A 19,240-nucleotide genomic window follows, 5' to 3' on the forward strand; every position below is an offset into this window, starting at 1 on the left:
TTGATTAAGGCAGATGGACTGGAGGTCCGAGGAAGGGCCCTAACACCTATGGCCATGCAGTATTAGTTATCTTTTTCTGGAGTAAATATTTCATCTTGTGGTGGTTTTACCCTGATGGGCAGCTGGACTCCACCATACTGCTCTCTCTTTCCCCGTCCTCAAATAAAAAGGGGAAGAAAATACAGTGGCAATGGCTCAAGGGTTGAAATAAGGAGACGGAGATCACAACAATTATTGTCGTGGGCAAAACAGACTTAGAGTAGAGAGATTAATATAATTTAATGCCTATCACTAGCAGACTAGAGCAGTGAGAAACTGAAAGCAAATTAAAAACACCTTCCCCCTCACTCCATCCATCCTCTTCTACCTCTTCCCCTTGAGCAGTGCAGAGGAACGGGGAACTGGGGCTGCGGTCAGTCCATTTCGCTTCATCTCCACCACTCCCTCACGGTCCCTCTCTGCCCCTGCTCCACGTGGGGTCCCTCCCATGGGATGCTGTCCTTCCCATCTGATCCTGTGTGGGCTTTCCACAGGCAGCAGCTCTTCAAACACTGCTCCCACATGGCTCCGTCCCACGGGGTCCATCCATCCCCCAGGAGCAAACTGCTCCAGCACGGGTCCCCCACAGGTGGGCGGCAGCTCCCCCGAGACCCCTGCTCCTGCGTGGGCTCCTCTCCACGGGCTGCAGCTCCGGCCCGGGGCCTGCTCCTGCGGGGGCTCTCCATGGGCCGCAGCCTCCTCCAGGCCACATCCACCTGCTCCATCGGGGGCTCCTCCACCCATGGGGGGGCTGCAGCGTGGAGATCTGCTCCATGTGGGACCCATGGGCTGCAGGGGGACAGCCTGCTCCACCAGGGGCCTCTCCACAGGCCGCAGGGGAACTGCTGCTGCCTGCCTGCAGCACCTCCTGCCCTCCTGCTGCACTGACCTTTAGGGGTGCAGGGATGCTTGTCTGTACATTTTCTCACTCCTCTCTCACAGCTGCTCTCGTGGAGCAGTATTTTCCCTTTCTTCAGTCTGCTTTCCCAGAGGTACAACCAGCATTGCTCACTGCCTCAGCTCTGGACAGCAGCAGGTCCCTTTTGGAGCTGGCTAGAGCTGGCTTTGCTCTGACATGGGGCAGCTACTACATTCTGCTCACAGAGGCCATCCCTGCTACAAAAACCGTGCAGCAGTAAACCCAATACACAGGTGGAAGAGGAATACTCTGAACTGTGACTAGCACTGGGATAATGTGCCTGAGTTTGCAGAGAGATGGTAGCAGAATCTGTGATGAATATAAATTGTCCAATCTACCCTGAAACAGAGCTTAGGAGAAGGTAATTCCTATGCCTGCATTACCACTGTCCAAGTTTCTCTGTTACAGGAGAGGAAGGCTGGCTGGTAGCGCACAAAAAGGAAATCCCAATTAGAGAAGCATCTAGAGTTTTATGCATGACAAAAGGTGACACACGGATTGAAAAGGGCTGTACTGGCCCAAGAATATGTGGTTAATGTGTCCTCCTCTTTCCCTGTTGTTAAAAACTGCATGAAGCTTTTAATTTGCAGTAAATCAGTCCAGTTTCAAGTGTTCTTTTTACATACTATTTTACTTTTTTTCTTGCCAAAATTCAGGATAAGCTGAATACAGCTATAAGATTCAATGATCAGTTTAGAATACATAAATGGAAAATGTTGGCCGCAGATGATTCCATTCGGGGTAACAGAGCCTTCCTTTTGGAACAATGTGTTATGCATTTCTAAAACATATTTGACAGCATCAGGGCACTACAGTGAAGCTGAAAGACAGCTGAGGTTTAGATATTTTCCGTGTCTAAAATATCTTTATTGTGACAAGTAGCGATTAGCTTAAAAGGTCAAACTGAATGTTATATCATGTACTGTAGTAAATGTAGAGAGATGTTAAAATATATTCATAGAGAATGAGAGCATGTGTATATTCATTCAGTGAGAACAAATATATTCAAATATATACAGGAAATCTACTCCATCCATCTAAGTCTCTCAGACCCAAAGTACTCACCATTAAAACGTCAGCAATTGTTAATGTTTATCGCAGAGTAGAAATGAGATTACCTCAGCTTTTCCTTCCATTTAAGATAAAAGATATTGCATAATAACTGATTTTTTATTTTATTTTATTTTTTAATAAAAGAAAAATGCATTTGTGGAGTTAGGTTTTTGGTGGTTTTTTTTTGTTTTTTGTTTTTTTTTTTTGGTGGTGGTGATGTTTTTTATTTTACTTTTTTTTTTTTTTTTTTTATTTTTAAGGCAGCTCTCAAGTTACAGTGGCTATTTGCACTTTGGGATTTTAAAGAGCGGTAGTGCAAACTTCTGTGTCTGCATGAAGACAATGTGATCATCATTGCTTCTCTGCCAGAAGGTCATGCTAAAGATGATGCTAGATCTGCGACCCATTCTTCTCTTTCTTCTTATTGTTCATTCTGGTTGCAGCTCTGTTGCTGACCTCTTAGAGAGCCAGATGTGACATTTTTAGGGCTCAATTCACTGCTCCATATAAGGCATTGAACACTTTTTGAGATTCCACATCAAACAGAGCTAACAGATTAAGAAATAGGACCTACAAGAGACCTATGCCTTCTGAAGTGGCAGCCAGAATCCAACTGAAGTACTTTAGAGCACCTCAAGTGCCACTATGTCAAAATGGCCCCCCAAACACATACATGCGGGAACTTTAGTCATTTTTTTTGTGTAGTGAGATGTAGCCAAGTCTGCTTTCTTTCCTTCACTGCCCTTCTCACCTGCCCTTATAGTTAGAAACAGGCTGCTTATCCTCAATTCAACATAATCCATAGCACAAGTGTAGCTATAACTGGATATATTTATGCTGGCCTACTGGTGACAAAGTCTAACTCTGCAAATTTAGGAGTATACATTTATGTATTTTCTTTTCTGTGGCCTATTCCCTCTGCTCATTGCTATTGCCCTCAGGGACACATTCACTCACAAAGATTTGTCATCTGTCATCCAGAATTCATCATAATTTTGTTGCACATTAGATTTGACACAACTATGATGAATACCCAGGGTACTGCTTTCCCATTCTGTGAGTGCTACTTAAATTTGTACAGTCTGTATTATCCTGGTGACTCATTTCATTTTGATACCATTTTTTTTAATCTAGAAGGCTGGACAGCATGTCCTGACTTTGGTCTCTTGCCAACTGTAGTGAGCTTTGCTTTCCCACAGTGCAGAAGATCCTTGCCAAAAAGCTAATGCATGCAGCTGAGAACTCAGCTGATCAGAGCAGCCCTGTCCTTTCACATAGAGGGAGGAACAGGCCACTGAAAACTGGAGAAGAACATGCAGTTGATTCATATTAGATCTTCTTCATAATTCTGGAACAATTTATTTGGTCTAAAAAATTTCAGTTGTATTTTGCTTACGTTGATATGTACAGGAGGTAGGACCTTTTCTCCCCAAACTGCTACTGGCCCAGCATGAATGACTTCAGAAAGGTAATTCACTTCCCCATGATACTGTTTCCTTGTCTGTATATAAGAATAACCTCCACAGTAAGGCATATGAGGATTTTCAGATAAAAAAAGAGAGTCTTTCTTAAGTCTAGACATTACTGTGATGAGATCTAATATACCAAATATTCTACATACAGCTACATAAAAAAAAAGGTTTGTATACCATTAGAGCCAGTTTGATCTTAACAGCATGGAATAGGGTATATGAACTGATTTTGTGAAAGTCAGTATTCTTTCTGAATTGAAGTGCTCTGCTCCTAGGTGCCAGCAACAGGCAGATACACTATGTAATTGCAACTGCCCAAGCCATATACCAAACAGAAATGTGAGATCTATGTGATGTAAATTGGAAATTGATCCCACATGTTTAGTGCTTCCTCAGGTGTAAGGAAATGTATATCGACATTGTCAGCGTTGAGAGTCACCAACTCTCAAAACCAAAAATAGGGTGGACTTCTCTGTAAATAACATGCACATCAGGTAGATAGTCTGCCAATCAAAAGGGAGTGAGAATCCTAAAAAAAAAAAGCTATCTGTTTAGACATGGAGAATAATACCCCGCTTTATCCAAAGATGAATAAGAAGATTTTATTTATGATGATAATTTCTTTCTCTCTCCTCCTCATCTGTTGCACAGATGAGAAAAAGAGCAGAGAAGTGTATGGATTCAAGACTGATACATTCCACCCATGCAGAGCAGTCCCATAATATCACAGGCCCACACATTCACCCACACAGAAAAAGCCCCCATTCTGGGAAACTGGGCTCTTTCTTCACAGATTGGTTGCAAATCTGCCCAGTTTATCCATACAAATAATGCTCTGCAAAAACATGAGTGCATTTTTAAACTTGTAATTTCTATGGTGAGCTCACAACCATTTTCGTTATTATTAATTTGTAAAGACATAATTAAAAGCCTAAGAAATCTGAAGAGCCACAGGTCTGTGTCTGCCTTATGAAGATGCATGCCAGTTATTTCTCTTGATGACTCAAGATACCCAGGGTTTTGTCATTATCTATTAAAAAAATACCATCAGAAGTATTGTTGCATACAGAAATGCTCAAGTCTGAGAGGTCTGATCCTGAGAAGAATCTATACAGCAAGTCTTCATAACTGTTTGTGGACAGAAATGATAGGAAAAAGAAAAACAGAAAGTAGCAAAAGCTTTATAAAACAGAAGAGCATGTACAAAATCTAAAAAATAGCTGAAATGAAGCTTTTAAGATGACCTCTGAGAGACCTCTGAGAGACACAAATGAGCCTGTCTTTAGAACAGGTATGAAATTTAGTAGAAAAAGATAAATGGAACTGATTTGGCATAGGAAATGGAATGCATCTATTAAATATACACTTTATGTACTCTAACTCATAGCATGCATACAGGTACAAAATGTATTAACCAACCTACTGGACAGATAATTGTCCAGTGCGTCATTGTTACTGTATTATAAGCTTCTGTCACATTTTCACATTCTGTAAGTAATATCAACTAAGTACTGCATATTTTAAAATGAAAATTAGAACTAAGCTTTAGATTTATTAAACACGTTCATTAGGTTATTTTTAATGAGTATAATTAAACATATCAAATTGTTATATTATTTTTTTTCCATAGAGTGTGTATAAAGTTGTTCTTGCCTTTGTCTTGTATAAGGAATAAGTTGGTTACCAATTGTGAATCCTTTACTGATTTTAATGATGATTTGTAGTATCTGGATGTAGAAATGTAGGATTAAACATTGCCATACTTGATTATACTGAAGGCAGTGGTCAAAATCAAAGCAACAGAGTGAAAAGATGACATTCTGCTTGAGGGCACCAGTGTTTGTACAGAATACATAGCTCTTGAGGTGTTCCTAATGTTTTACCCTTTGGGGTCAAAGCAATTAAGGCAATTCTCCATGGAACTAATGCTTTTCTGTGCTCTCTGTTTTCAGTATAAAGTGTTAAAAGCTCTACAGTCTCATCATCTGTGTACCTTCTTCTTTCCTGAAGGTTTAGAATTAATTTATTGTATTCATTTTTATGCTATTGTTAGTTTTAACATTCCAATATGAATTTTCAGTCTGGCAAAGTCATCATCAGGTACATCTAATGCCCTCATATCTTTAAAGAAAGAGAGAACAGAAGATTCAAGCTGCTGCTAAATTCTGTGTTTTATAGTATTAATATACTCATTATAATGGTAATATGCCATTACAACCAAATGGGAGGATAATATCTATGGACATGTCATCATAATGAATTAATGCGATTTCTCCTTAATGTGAATTCTCCTTAATTAGCTATGTATATCCAGATAATATTTCCAAATTAAAGTTTTCCTATGTATTGCATGGCTTGGGTTCAGTAACTGGGCACTATTCATGCTGGGCACTGTACTGGACACCTATCAGCGTATATTGCATAAGCTTAAGAGATGTGATTAAACATCAGTGAAGCAGGATTTTTTTCAAATGATAAACCTCATCCTGTATTCATGTCACACAAAATTCCAGTTGTCTTGATGGACAGTTGGTTTGCATACATTTTTAATAATTTATTTTTATCAGTGATCGAAAGAGGATAGTTGTCATTTCACTTACAGAAGAAAATTGCCCAGTGAGATGATGGATGTTTCAACAGAATCTGTAGATCTGATGAAATTGGAAGAGATGTGGTTTTCCTCCTCCTTATTTTGTTCCATTAAAATACTTCAAGAACATAATAGAAGCAGTAAAAATTAGATCTTTTTAGTAGTGCCATTGAGCTCATTGTGAGCTGGAGGTGTAATAGAAATTGTGCCTTAGTGTTTTAGATGAATCTTGATTTCGCTCTTCTGTGACAGAACAAGAACAGATACCATTCTATTTTCTTTACAAGGTCATTCTTTCAAAACAGTAAGCATAACAGAGATACATATCTAACGTGAGAAAGTAAAGCCTACTATGTGAAAGAGCATTCAACCGAACAGTCTCACCTAAAAGGCCAGGTTGTCAACCCAATGCACCCTCTGACTAACCATCCTGGGCCCTGAAGGTATGATGGGGGAAATGAAGAGGAGTTCCCTTCAGCACAGAAAGCACCACACTGGCAGGTCGAGACTGTGACCTCTACTACAGCCCACAGGCAGCAATAGCTCCTGTTCAGTTCAGTGGCAGAACTGACTGCTACTTCAGCCGTGGGGTGACAGTAAGTCCTGTGGAGCTTTAGACCCCAGGTCCCAAGCAAGGAGAATGCCTGGTGTAGCCACAGGCATGAATTCAGAAAACATGCCCTTCCACCTTTGAGTCTTTCCCCCATGTAATGTACTGGTGTAATCAGATCTTCTGTGCCTCACTGTGTGTTTGTGTGTGTGCACATCTGTGAATACAAAGCCGTGCAAGAATTCATCTAAAAAGGAGTGTAGGTGAAGACAATTTAATACTAGGTACAGGATTACTAGCTAGTAATTTGGATCATACCACTAACTACTTTGAAAGGGAAGTGGGCAAGACTCCTTACCACTGTGACAATTCAACAGCCAGACACTTAGTTAAGAACTACATTCCTGCTGTCCAAAGTAGAAGAGGTACATTCCTCGGGTATGTGGCTGGCAGGAAAAAATGCAGCATGCTCTTCTTTTATTCTTAGCCTTGAAGAGCATGGCTCTATGAACCTACAGACTTGAATTGCAAATGAGTAATAAAGGGCATTTTTAGAGAATATGTTTTAAAGCCATAAGCCACATTCATTTTACTGTAGGGCTTCTGATGCAGAAGCATCCATCTTAGATGTGATGTAACACGGTATGTTGGATGCAAAACAGAAAAAGTTAGGAAGTGGATGCAGGGACAGCAGGGAAAGCCACTGTTGTTGCAGCTTCAACTGGGAAGGCTCTGGAAAAGCTACGTGATCCTCCTACCAAAGTCCTTAAGAAGGCAGATAACACTGTTACTCCCTTCTACTCTGTGAGAATCCCATAATAGGCTAGGCTGATCAAGTTGTTGTTATCTGTATTTCTTTATACTGGCAAGATTCAATCTCCTTCTATAATAAGAAGTTCATTCAGACAGTCTTTCCAGCAATATTAAATCTCTATTCTCTTTCGTACACTGCAGCATTTTTGGATCTTCTTTTTGTTAGAGAAATATGTCTGGGTTCATTGTGGGCATTGTGTTGTGGGATATCATATGCGTAGACTTCATCCAAGAAAACATCTTCAAACTAATGAGTGGCAAGTCATGCTTCTGCCTGTATACTCGAATATTTCTCACAACCTCACAGACAGACTCACTTTTATTAAAAATGTCAGCAGAACTAGTGGCACTGAAGTTTGCTTCATTTTTCAAAGTTTCAGGCTTTCAAAACCAAGATCCTTACTGCTTTGCCTAGGGCAGCATTAGCATAATCTTGCCTCCTCAGCACAAATGTTCCCCTTCCCTGGTCACACAAGTTGTGACATTTAATTGATGCTGTTTGAATGTATGTACTTAGCTGGTGTAAATCAGCATCGCTGCTCTGCTTTTGGTGCAGCAGCACCAGCTTACGGATAACACTAGACATCTTTGATGAAAGAATGCAGGTCCTTTAGGGAAGCATCACACAGAGGTGTGAAGGGTTGTGGAGAAGCTGTGTTGTTCTGCATTTCTGCATTTGATTTTGAGCAAAAAGTAATAAGGATAATTAAAGTGCTTAGTACATCTGCACTTATTGCAGTATATTATACTGGTTGGTAAAAAGAGGTATTGTACTGCTACAACTTGCTCTAGCTTTAAATATATGTTCATATTCCTGCAGTTTGAATATAAGTTCTAGCAGTGAGCTTATAGTGCACTTTCCCATGACAACAACAACAAATATTAATAATCAATATTTTAATATTAGTTGCCAAAGCTATCTTAAGAGTAAGTCCTTTTCCTCTCTTTCTCACCTTGCATCCCCAAGATCCTCTTCTGTCAGCCAGAGAGTAATTACATGTATGTTTTTGTTACCCAGAGCTCAGTCTATACATGTAGCTATAAATTCAAAATGTCTCAGTAACCTATTTCAGCAAACCATGTGTGCGAGGTGTTCTTGTTGAGACTTTTAGTCAGATATCAGGACCCAGTTAGGTTTCCTTTCATCTTTATTTTTCTTTTGGATCATCTTTGCAGATGAATGCAGAGGGGAAGAGGATAAATGGCATAAAACTGGCCAACATCAGAGGATGTTCTACATCAAGACACATTCCTGGATGAGTTATACTGCCTGAGAAGAGTAAAAATCTCATTAAAAGAGGGAAGGATCTAGGTAAGTTTCTTTTGGCATTATATTTCTTCATAAACTGGACAACTATGTCATTTCTAAGGTTGTCCAGCTACATGACTTTGTTTCATATCATGCTCTAGTGAATGTCTAATGAATCTTGCATGGTTTCCACTGTGTACAACTTCCCATGTATTTTTTACTTCATTTAGTGGATGTATTTTGAATACCAACTAAATCATGAGCTCATAAATAGGTTCATAAGGTGACCAGACTGTATTCAGTTTAATGAAAGAGTGAATATCCTGGTATTTTGCATCTGAAGCAGAGTAAGCAGGTGTCTTGTATCAAGCACAGTTCATAATGAGCTATAATTTTGCACTGCAGCTGATGCTTGCAATTCTGTAGAAACAGTAAAACTTTGCAACAAATTTTCTCTTCTTGTGTTTATGTTTGGATGTGACATCTCCTTTTGCAATTCATCACCTTTGTAGCAAAAAAGAAAAAGAAATTTAAGTATGTATGAATTCCATGAAATATGAACTTAGTAATGTGAGATATGAGCTTTAAGTTGCTGCTAGACTGAAGATCTCTTACCTCCAAAATATGACATTATTGGATTATTTCTCAATCTGGCAACATTCCACATATTGCTTGAAATTTGTGGATTTATATTCCCACTGTTTCTGAATTTCTTAACAGCTACAGTTCTAGTGAGAATGTACTAAAATTTAATTTGTCTGTAAATCTCTTCTGTCATATGCAAACACTGTAAGATCTTCAAGAGAATTGCTTTTTTTAAAATAAGAAAGACACACAGTGCCTAGGGTTTCAGTGTAAAACCCTGTGTGCAAAATACAAATGAGAGAAAATATGTCCCAGAATAATTGAAATAACTGCCCATCGGCAGTGTAAAAATCATATTATAAGTATAAATAACAGGGGACATGGATCCAGGGTCTGCCATCAGTTGCTTCACTAAAATCAGGAGCACAAGTAAGTAGATCCAGATAATTTTCACCACACGTGAGGATTTACCAAAATCTGGACAGCACTCTGTGTCAAGTTGTAAACAAGGATTTTGAATGGTAATGGCATCTTAGCAGAAGGGAAGACAACTCCCAACCTCTACCAAGTATCTTGCTTCTGTGAAGGGCAATTTCCTTCCTGTGTTTCATAGGGTTCTGAAGGATGATGTGTTGTACACCCGTATTTTATCAGTGTTCAGCTTTGGTAATACGCGTACTATTATGCATTAGGTGAAGTAAAATTCTTGCTTTCATATGTAGCTGATAGGATCTTTGTGAAACAGAATTTGAATTTGATTTTTAAGCCATGAATTTGTGAAGGAAAAATGTTATCTGATATATTCTGGTTAAAAACCTGCTATTCTCTGTACCTACATGGTGAATCAGTTATGTTTTCAGGCAGGCATCCTTTGTGTGTATATTTATACACGTATTCTTGCTTAAGTGTGAGTGAACAAGTACACTTGAGAGCAATAGCCCTTAAGGAGAAAGCACGTGGAGTGACTGCTGTGGGCAAGGAGCCCGCAGGGGTGCAAATTTTTCAGTCCTATTTACAACTCCAGGGAAACACAACTGGTAGACATGATCCAGAAGGTATTTTGCATAGCTGGGCCAACAGTGACTGCTAGGGACACACAGTCTGGCCTTCAGGATATAAGCTCTGCTGAAGAGTTGAGTATAATCTGATAACGATGAGAGGGAGAAGAAGCTGCTGAGTATTTAGCTATGACACTGCTTTGGGGTGAATGTGTGGGTGCCTCCATTAAAAACTCAGTGCATCCAGATTTGTGCAGAGGTTCTTCCTACAGTGTATCTCTGGAAACGCACAGAAAACTAAGCCTACAAGTCATGAAGCAGGGAGAACAGGTTGCCCTGTTCTTCAGTTTGCACATCATGCTCCTCCGGGAGAGAGTGATCTCTGTTAAATGGATTTGTCATTCACCTCTAACTGACTCCACTCTGTTGACGAGGCTTGAGTGGGAAATGCTCCAGCAAAACAAGCTCTCGCTTGCAAGGAGGAAAAATGACCATGTGGCTGTGCCTGCTTTCAGGTGCCTGTCGTGCTTCCCACAGCTCTCCTCCCTGGGCTTTCACACCAGGCCCAACCAGTCACCCCTTCCCTCTCCCACTAAGGCCTCAGAAGCGGGGAAGCATGCTTTCATCAGTGACACTTCTTTCTATCTGAGTTATCACCTCTGTCCCTCAAGGCACTGTCCTGGGTAGAATTGTCTCCATGGCTTGGCAAGAGAGAGAGAAGCTGGCTGAAGGGTCTGGACTGCTCTGAGGTGGCATGACAGATACTGTGGTGGTAGCCAAGGTTTTTAAGAAATCCATAGGCAGGATTTAAATGTAATTGTTGAAATCGTGTAGGTTCATTTTGTACTTATCTAAGATGTGTTTTCTGTTCTTTGTAGTCATGGTTTAAGAAAGGCTTGTCTGAAATCTGAACTGTTCAAACAAGGGGCTTGGCACAGCAGATCTCACAAGAGCAGAAGGAACATCAGAAAAAAAAAAAAAAAAAAAGCTATGTTCAGTGGCACGCTCTTTGGAAATAGAGGCTTCCAGAAATTCTTGTTGAGGTCAAAGGCAGGTGGAAGAAACTGGGCACTTGTTCGACAGTGCTGTGCTGTCCATCCCTGCAAATGTCAGCAAAAGCTGCAGTGAGGTGGTGTGAAGTGGTACGGCTCAGTTGGGCTCTGTGGGACTGGCCTGATTTGTACAGCAGTGCTTGTGATGCCTATTTGTTTGCTGCTGAAAGCCCACTTCCAAAGATCATAAATAATAGCTATGTGGCTGTTTATGAATTTCTGTGTATTCTCTTCCCCATCCATCCAAACTACTTAACCTTGACGTGTGGAGCTAATGGGGAGTATACCTTGTTACTCCTTCAGTTGAAAGAATCCCTTCTGATCGCTAATAGAGGCTGGATTATAAATTCCATAACCATATAATAAATTACAACTGTTCCAGTTCTATTAAAAGGAAAAAGGAAAAACAAAACAAAACAAAACAAAAAAACCGCCGCCACCACCACAACAACAACCTGTACATAGGAGAAACCTGCACATAGAGCAACCTGCACATAGTAGGAAGGTCAATATTTTAAAATAATCACATTGCAGATATTTCCTCAAAGTGACCTCAAGAGGAACCTATCCTTTTATGAGGACCAAGAGGACCAAGGCCTATAAAATTTATCCTTTTTAACACCAAAAAATGCCTTTAACATCCGATTTATAATTCTGACTCACATACCTAGCCACATGTGCTATATTAATTAATTAAAATAGCTTTTAAAAGATGTCTGTAGAATGATTTGAAAGTACCTTGTAATGGTCAGAAGATCAAGAAACTCGTACATCAGTAGAACAACACTGAAAGCAATTGTTTAGGGAGGATAAATAGTTACAAATGCCTGTGTTTTTGTCTAGAAATGAAGTAAAAGAGTATTTGTGTGTGTGCATGCATCCCATTAATGAGGTGTAAAAACTGTGATACTGGAGAGGGGAAGGCAAGAATTTTGGAAACTGGATTTCCCCTATCGATCAGATTGAGGGGGCCTTTCCCTTGTAAAACATGAAGGTATATGAGTATACCATAAGCATACAGAGAAATAGAAGGAATTGGAGCCAGGATGTTAATAAGGTTTGATCTTGGGGAAGAAAAAAAAAATGAGAGAGAGAGGAGAAATATAATAACATTTTGAATTTGAATAACATGTTAGCTAACAGCAACAGAAAGAAACATCAATTCAGAGGGAAGGAAAGTGGCCAAAATTGCATTACAGAATATGAATCATAGAATAGCTGGAGAGCAAGCTATGTAAGGAAGTAACAATGACAACAAAAAAGACTAGACGCTTTACAAGGATTCTGCAATTGAACAAGTTGTCTATTTCTACAGTTTTTCTACCAACATAATATAATTCAGATCTTCCAGAACAGAATAAATTACTAGATAGAAATTATGATATTTAAAAACAAATAATTTTTAAATGTGACTTTGACTTTACCATTGGCATCGGCTACATACAGTGATGCACACATATACTTGCTTCACTTTCCTAGATCATCTATCATGTCAGTGAAAGGTGTCAGATTAGTATGAATCTGCCTTTAGTGAATACATATTCTATTTACTTACATTTTTGGTTTTTTTATTTCTTACTTTTTCCATCAGAAGTTCCACAGCTTTGCAAAATTTTGCAAATTTGCAAAGTCTGGCCATAAGATATCTGGTTATTTTCTTTATCTTCTCTTAACTGACAGCTCTTCTCTTGTTATTCCTAAGCAAGGTAGTAGTATTCTTATTTTGGCAGGGCTCCCCAGTTCAGAGCCACCCTGAATTATTTCTAGTAACCTATTTCACTGTTGTTTTAGAAAACTGAGGTGAGATATTTTTCTTCTTCTTTTTTTTTTTTTTTCATTTATACCTGCAAATTCAATTTCTCCACTATTTCTCATTAAGTAAGATCCCAATTTTCTTTCACAACTTTTAGCATTTGTCTGAAGGCCATTTTGGTGGTGCTTTTAATCTACTTGATTGCTGTAGCTCAGCTTGCCTTGTCATAATTCTCACTAAAACCTTTAGCATTATCACCTAAGACATAGCTTGTTTTTGTCAATCAGTTCTTTTTTCCATTTTCATCTATAGACTCTCTGCTGTTTCCCTGTGTCTTATTTGATGTAATTATTCATCCAGTTATGCAGGGAGCCTTTCCTTGAGACTTCTTTTCCTTCTCTGAGTGTCAGATTCCAGCCAGTTTTATACCTTTCACATTGTTCATTTGCAGGGTACACTCACAAACAAACAAACATACAAAAAAAGTTTTCCCAAACCAACACCCATGGCAGAATTAAGGCTTAATATCATCAAATTCTTTGTTTCCTTTTTCCAAGTCCATTGGCAAAAGGAATTGAAAATTTTATTTGGAACTTCCAAACTGTAAATCAGACTGAAGTCAACAAATACAGGTACTTTATGTTCTTTTATTATTTTTTTTTTTAACCCAAACTCAGGGAATTACTGTTTTTATCCCTCAGAATAACTTAGACTTAGGCTTTTAATTTACTAGGTACTTAGCCTGGATACCACATATTGCTCATATAGCCAGCTGATAAATATAAACTGCAAATGACTTTTGAAGACCATCTGCCAGTGGCTATAATGGAGACTCAGGCAAGCTCCTTTGAAAGGAGTCATGCTAAGCCAGGTGGTTCCTGTAGGTTATATCCACATTTCTGAAGGCATCTGCCCTGGTGAGTGTCCCTGAGCCCAGAGTAGCAGTTCCAAGCTATCCACCCAGTGCTATCTATCCACAGCAGTGAATTAAACAGTTCCAGGTACTGTTGTCAGGAGCTGAAAATGGATTATCTCGGCTGTTACACTGTCAGAGGTGTCTCCAGTGTGCGTTTGGGCTGCCCTCGACGGGCAGTTTGCATGAAGGTATACTGTAATCTTAGTAATATAATAATAATATAACAATAATGTTAGCAACATAAACATAATTGTAGCCCACACTAAGCCCAGGTTATCAGGGCTCCCCCAGGCTCCTTAGAATCTAAAGATAGTTTTGTAAAACAGTTTTTAAATTCATAATACCTAAAGTGATGCAAATCTTGTGCTGTATGCCACCAGCACGATGCCTTTATGTAATTGCACCAGGTGCAGAATTGCACACACATTTGCCTCAGAGATAACTAGTTCATTTCAATACAGGGCTGGGAGGAAAACTAACATAAGATGTAGCACAGCTGGTCGGGGGACTGAGGAGCAAACTGGGGAACCAAATGACTTGGCTGAGCAGCAATAGCCACCAAGCTTTCAGCTCTGGTGCCCAGCCCCTTGTCTGCATCATGCTGTTGAACTGTGCTGGTGTAAGAGCTTTAATTAATGGGGAAGAAAACCTGTCTTAAGCAAAGGAGCATTTAATTGACCAGAAACCAGGGCAAACAGCTCTTCTGTTCGTGCTTTCCCTTTGGTTTGTTTAGGAAGTTCCAGATTGTTAAGCTAAGTGAAGGCAGCAGCTGCGATGTGAGCACGCGGCAGGAGCAGGGCAGAGCCCTGGATGTGCTCCCTACCTGCAGTGGCTGGGAGCAGCGTGCACCAGCTCGTGCACAGCCTCAACAATTCAGTGGCTTTTCTGGGCTAGAAGTACCTGGGAACTATGAGATTACAGCAGCACACACATCATGCCTGCACATTGTTTAATCCAGGTGCTTGCACAAGTGTCTGGCTTTAGGTGCACGAACAGTTTTGTTGACTCGAAGGACACTTCCCGTGCATTTACAATATGGTATGTTCTTGTGCCTGTGGCTAAAGGGTGCCAGAAGCCTACTTCTGCAGTCACACCATGTTACAGCTGTCTTTGATGCCTACTGTGATTTCCAGGGGAAGAGTTTGCAAACATTAGGACAGGTTCAAATCTGTTTATTCATGCTGGGTATCATTGCAGTACTCTGTCAGCATTTCCTCTCACTTCAGCAGGGCCATTTGCAAAGCAGAGCTACTCAACACGAGTAACAACATCAGAAGCTGGGTAGTGATGCCTGTGAGACTGCAAATCTCAGTCTGAGCCGCTTAGTTCTGGCAGTGCTAAACCGGGCTTAGAATCAAGCTCCCTGTCACTAAGTGCAGTACATAACAGCATCCATAGTACAGGCCATACAATATTACTTTCCAGCTTCATGCCACTACTAGTAATTAAGGGATAATAGTGACTGTTTGCTTGTTTATGGGGCAATAATCTTGTTCCCAAAGGGAAGTAGTGCAAGACCAAAAGGAAGCAAATTATTGAGAGGGAAAACAGGGAGGATATTGTTCTTAGTACTATAAGAAATACTCATCTCAGATGAGTACATCCCCACATCCCTCTTGTGTTGGAGGCTCCAGACCTGGCTGCAGCACTCCAGGTGGGGCCTCATGAGGTCTGAAAAAAGGGGGACAATCCCCTGCCTCCCCTGCTGCCCACCCCCCTGTTGGTGCAGCCCAGGACACAGTTGGCCTTCTGGGCTGCAAGTACTCACTGCCGGCTCACATTGGGCTTTTTGTCCACCAGAACCCCCAAGTCCTTCCCTGCAGGGCTACTCTCAGTGAGTTCTTCTCCTAGTCTGTGCTCATGTCTTGTTAACAAGGCTCAAGTCTTGTCTCTGCACATAAAATGTTCATTCAGTTTCAAAAACTGGAGCAACTGGAACAAAGTCAACAACAAAACTACTTTTCTTCATGCTGATGTAGGCATGGTTTTTACAACCCACTGTTCTCATCCTTAGTTTTCAAATTGCTTGTAGCTACTTTGTTGTGTATAATAACATCATTTGGAAAGTAATGGTTTAGAGGTAGTTAAGAGGGAATATACTGGAGTGCTTTGATGATGTTAGCACTCACGACTAAGTGTTGTCTATCCAGAAGAGACACAAAAATCTCAGAGACTAGTAGCAATCCAATGCTAGCATTATTTAACAAAGAAATTAAAACCCAAGTGAAAGAGGCCCTAAAGAGAAGCTGGGCAAAATAAATGGCTATCTTCCCAAAGCTTATCTTACTGAAATGAGATTTAAGTTAAGATAAAGTACAGTGATGGAAATCAGACCCATTCAATACAAAAGACCAAGGAACATATTCCCTTCCAGATGGGCAAGCCAAAGTGAAAATGAAGGTCACAAAGTGAACTATGCATACTAAGTAGCTCAGTTTATGTAACTACAATATTCTTGTTCCACCCTAGTACAACAAGCATTAATTTTACAATGCATATTGCAGGCATATATCAAAAAAATAGCAGAAAAACAAAACCCTACAAGAAAATCCCACTAAGAGCTTTGGCCTAAAAAGGCACTGTGAGCTATTAAAAAGTAATCCCTGCTTGTGTAGTCAAATGAGTTTGCCTGAGGTCCTGCTCCACATTTTCATCTGTGTGCTCAACAGATTTAGGCATTACTTTTTCTTATATTTGCATGTGCAAATACTCTCTTGGGCCTACAGACACATATACCTGTCCATATACCCTAGGAAAGATGTAGGAAACACAAAATAAAACCCTCAGCAAATGTGCAAGGTGGTGTCCAGAATTTCTGAAATAAATGTTTGGATGAAGAACAGTATTCGGAGACATTCCCTGTGAAACTGGGCAGGGTGTGCAAAGGCAGGGAGAGCTTCTAGCAGGAGAGAAGAAAGACATCAGAGGTGGCTCTGTGTTCTGTGTCTGCCCTGAGCGGTTCCCAATGCAGTTTAAAGAAAGGAGCAGTGCTTTTCAGTCAGAATGGAAGAGGAACAGGGAATGAAACAAGAATTTCTTCCCTTGTCAGCCTTCTGATATATCCAGACTGATAGATGTTTGAGTAATTGGTGGACTCGGTGAAATACCTGAAGTGAAAAGTCTTGGTTCACGTGGCCAGAACTACCTAGAAGAAGACCAGTGTAAAACCATTGATTTAGCTACCAAATCATCTGCTTGCGATAAATCACTAGATTTTGAATTCTTATACTTTAGCCAACATTGTTCAAAACCATATTACCCTTACGGAAAAATTAACTGCATACAAAATGTTTGGGGAACCCTCTGGGTGTCTGTGAGATGCACCAACTCAGGCTTCTTCAGCAACATCATCCCAGCAGCTGCAGAGGCTACTGCAGAATTTAGGCTAAGCAGAAGGCTACTCAGTGGCTCAATTCCTCTTCCCAAATGTTTTCTATCTTTTTATGTCACACTAATTCATCTGTAAAATCCGAGCTATGTGCAGGGAACAGGGCTGGGTCCTGAATGTGCATCTGTGGGCACTATTTTCTATTAAGAAATGTGCTGGCAGCTAGGATTTGACTGCATTTACACTTGACTGCAATTATACTTTACTTAACTTAGTTAACTATTAACAGTCTCCCTACTTTCTAGTCATCATCTTCTGAATATTTGTGACATCAGGAGAGACTGCCATGGAGAATGCAGTTTCACGTAATCTATTCCCTTATTCAGTTCGTGCTAGAGTAAATATTCAGGGAGAGTCAATTATAGAAGTAGAAGGGAAAGAATTAAAACCTAATGAAAGTTAATCAAAGAGAAGAACTTCCTTCAGGCTGGCCATGCATGTCTGTAGTTTGTCTGTCATTTATAATGCTGCAGCCTCTGGTTCATAGTCAAGCTGTAATTCTGCCAGTTAATGTATCCAATTAACCCCACTAATGAGCTAATCAACAGTGTAAAATCTGTGTAAAATCACTGAGGGTGTATGATGAATGGGAAATGCACTGAACTCTCCTGGTATAAAAAGTGCTTTATTGCACTTGTTAAAGTGGCACTGTCTTCTCCCTCTCTAAAGGGTAATTTATCACTGGGGTCTGTAACAGTGCCATGCCCTGATAAGGGAGAGGTAGCAATAAAGCCATCATAAAATGATTACTCAGGAATGCAGAGCAATTAAAGTGTCTCTGCATATCAGAGTCATAGGCTAGGGAACAAAAGTGTTATTTTTTGGTGTAGGGTCCTAATAAAAGGCAAGCTATTGATTAAAGGTGATTCACAATGTGGAAAGCAAATACCTATCTAGTACAAATATTTCCATTTAGAGGTAAATAATCTACTGAACGATTGATGGTAATGACATGAACACCATTCCAAACTAGATACTGCCTTTTTGTCAGTGTGAGAAATATTTGCTGCAATGATCCTACAAAGTTCAGTGAGATAGTTTGAATAGGAAAGTAATCTTAACCCAAATAAGCATGGCAGGATCTGGCTGAGAGGAAAGAATCAGATGAAACTATGCTTTCTTTCCTACAGTGATGCCTAATCCAAAACACTGATAAGAGTAATTAATTTCAGTTATTTTTGTTGTGTTTTTCTTTCTTTTTTTTTTCATTATCCTTTCTGTATTATTTTTAGTATCTCTCTTTGTTGAGATACAGTTTGTTGAAAATTAAAAGATGATAAGAGAAGAAAAGAAGGAAACTGAAAATCTGGCATGACAAAAAAAAAATCATTAAGTAAAGGACAATAAAGAGACAAAAAGTCATCTTTTTAACATTTGAAGAGAAAAGAAAAAAAAGAAATTTTATTGCATATGGGAGCAAATTTAACTGTCACAGGAGTTTGGGAAACTATTTGAATGCAAATATGTAAGTTGGAGGCAGTTAGCAGAAACTTTTATAGTTAAAAAATACGAGCTCACCTGGTACAAGAAATGCATTACATGAATTGCTAAAGATCCAAATTGTTTCATGAATTAAGTTGAAACTGTTATATTTTTCATGTAACAAGAAAACCTTTCTGTTTTGAAATTTATGCAAGAAAAAACATGATTTTAGTAGTGGGAAAAAAAGAATATCAAGTATTGCCTGGGACACTGAGGGATACATACAACTCAGCTCTACAGTTTATACTACAGGACTGAAAACTAGAATGCAGTAGGCACTGCTAAAATACAGTCTTCACAATTTTTTTTTTTTTTTTTTTTGGAGTCTAGAGGCCATATGAGTCATTTTCAAAATAATTATATGGAATACATACTAGACAA

The 19,240-nt window shown here is 39.6% G+C and overlaps 1 long non-coding RNA gene across 1 annotated transcript in view; it reads left to right on the plus strand.

The window, feature by feature from the left end:
- The window catches only part of LOC137855282 (uncharacterized), a 180,714-nt gene that overhangs the window by 80,392 nt on the left and 81,082 nt on the right, over window positions 1-19,240 (plus strand). Inside the window, exon 3 of the long non-coding RNA XR_011095670.1 lies at window positions 8,613-8,748. This is a non-coding gene — a long non-coding RNA (uncharacterized lncRNA). The remainder of the gene's footprint in view (window positions 1-8,612; window positions 8,749-19,240) is intronic.

The sequence above is a fragment of the Anas acuta genome, chromosome 4 (genome assembly GCF_963932015.1).
Source record: "Anas acuta chromosome 4, bAnaAcu1.1, whole genome shotgun sequence".
Classification (NCBI taxonomy): domain Eukaryota; kingdom Metazoa; phylum Chordata; class Aves; order Anseriformes; family Anatidae; genus Anas; species Anas acuta.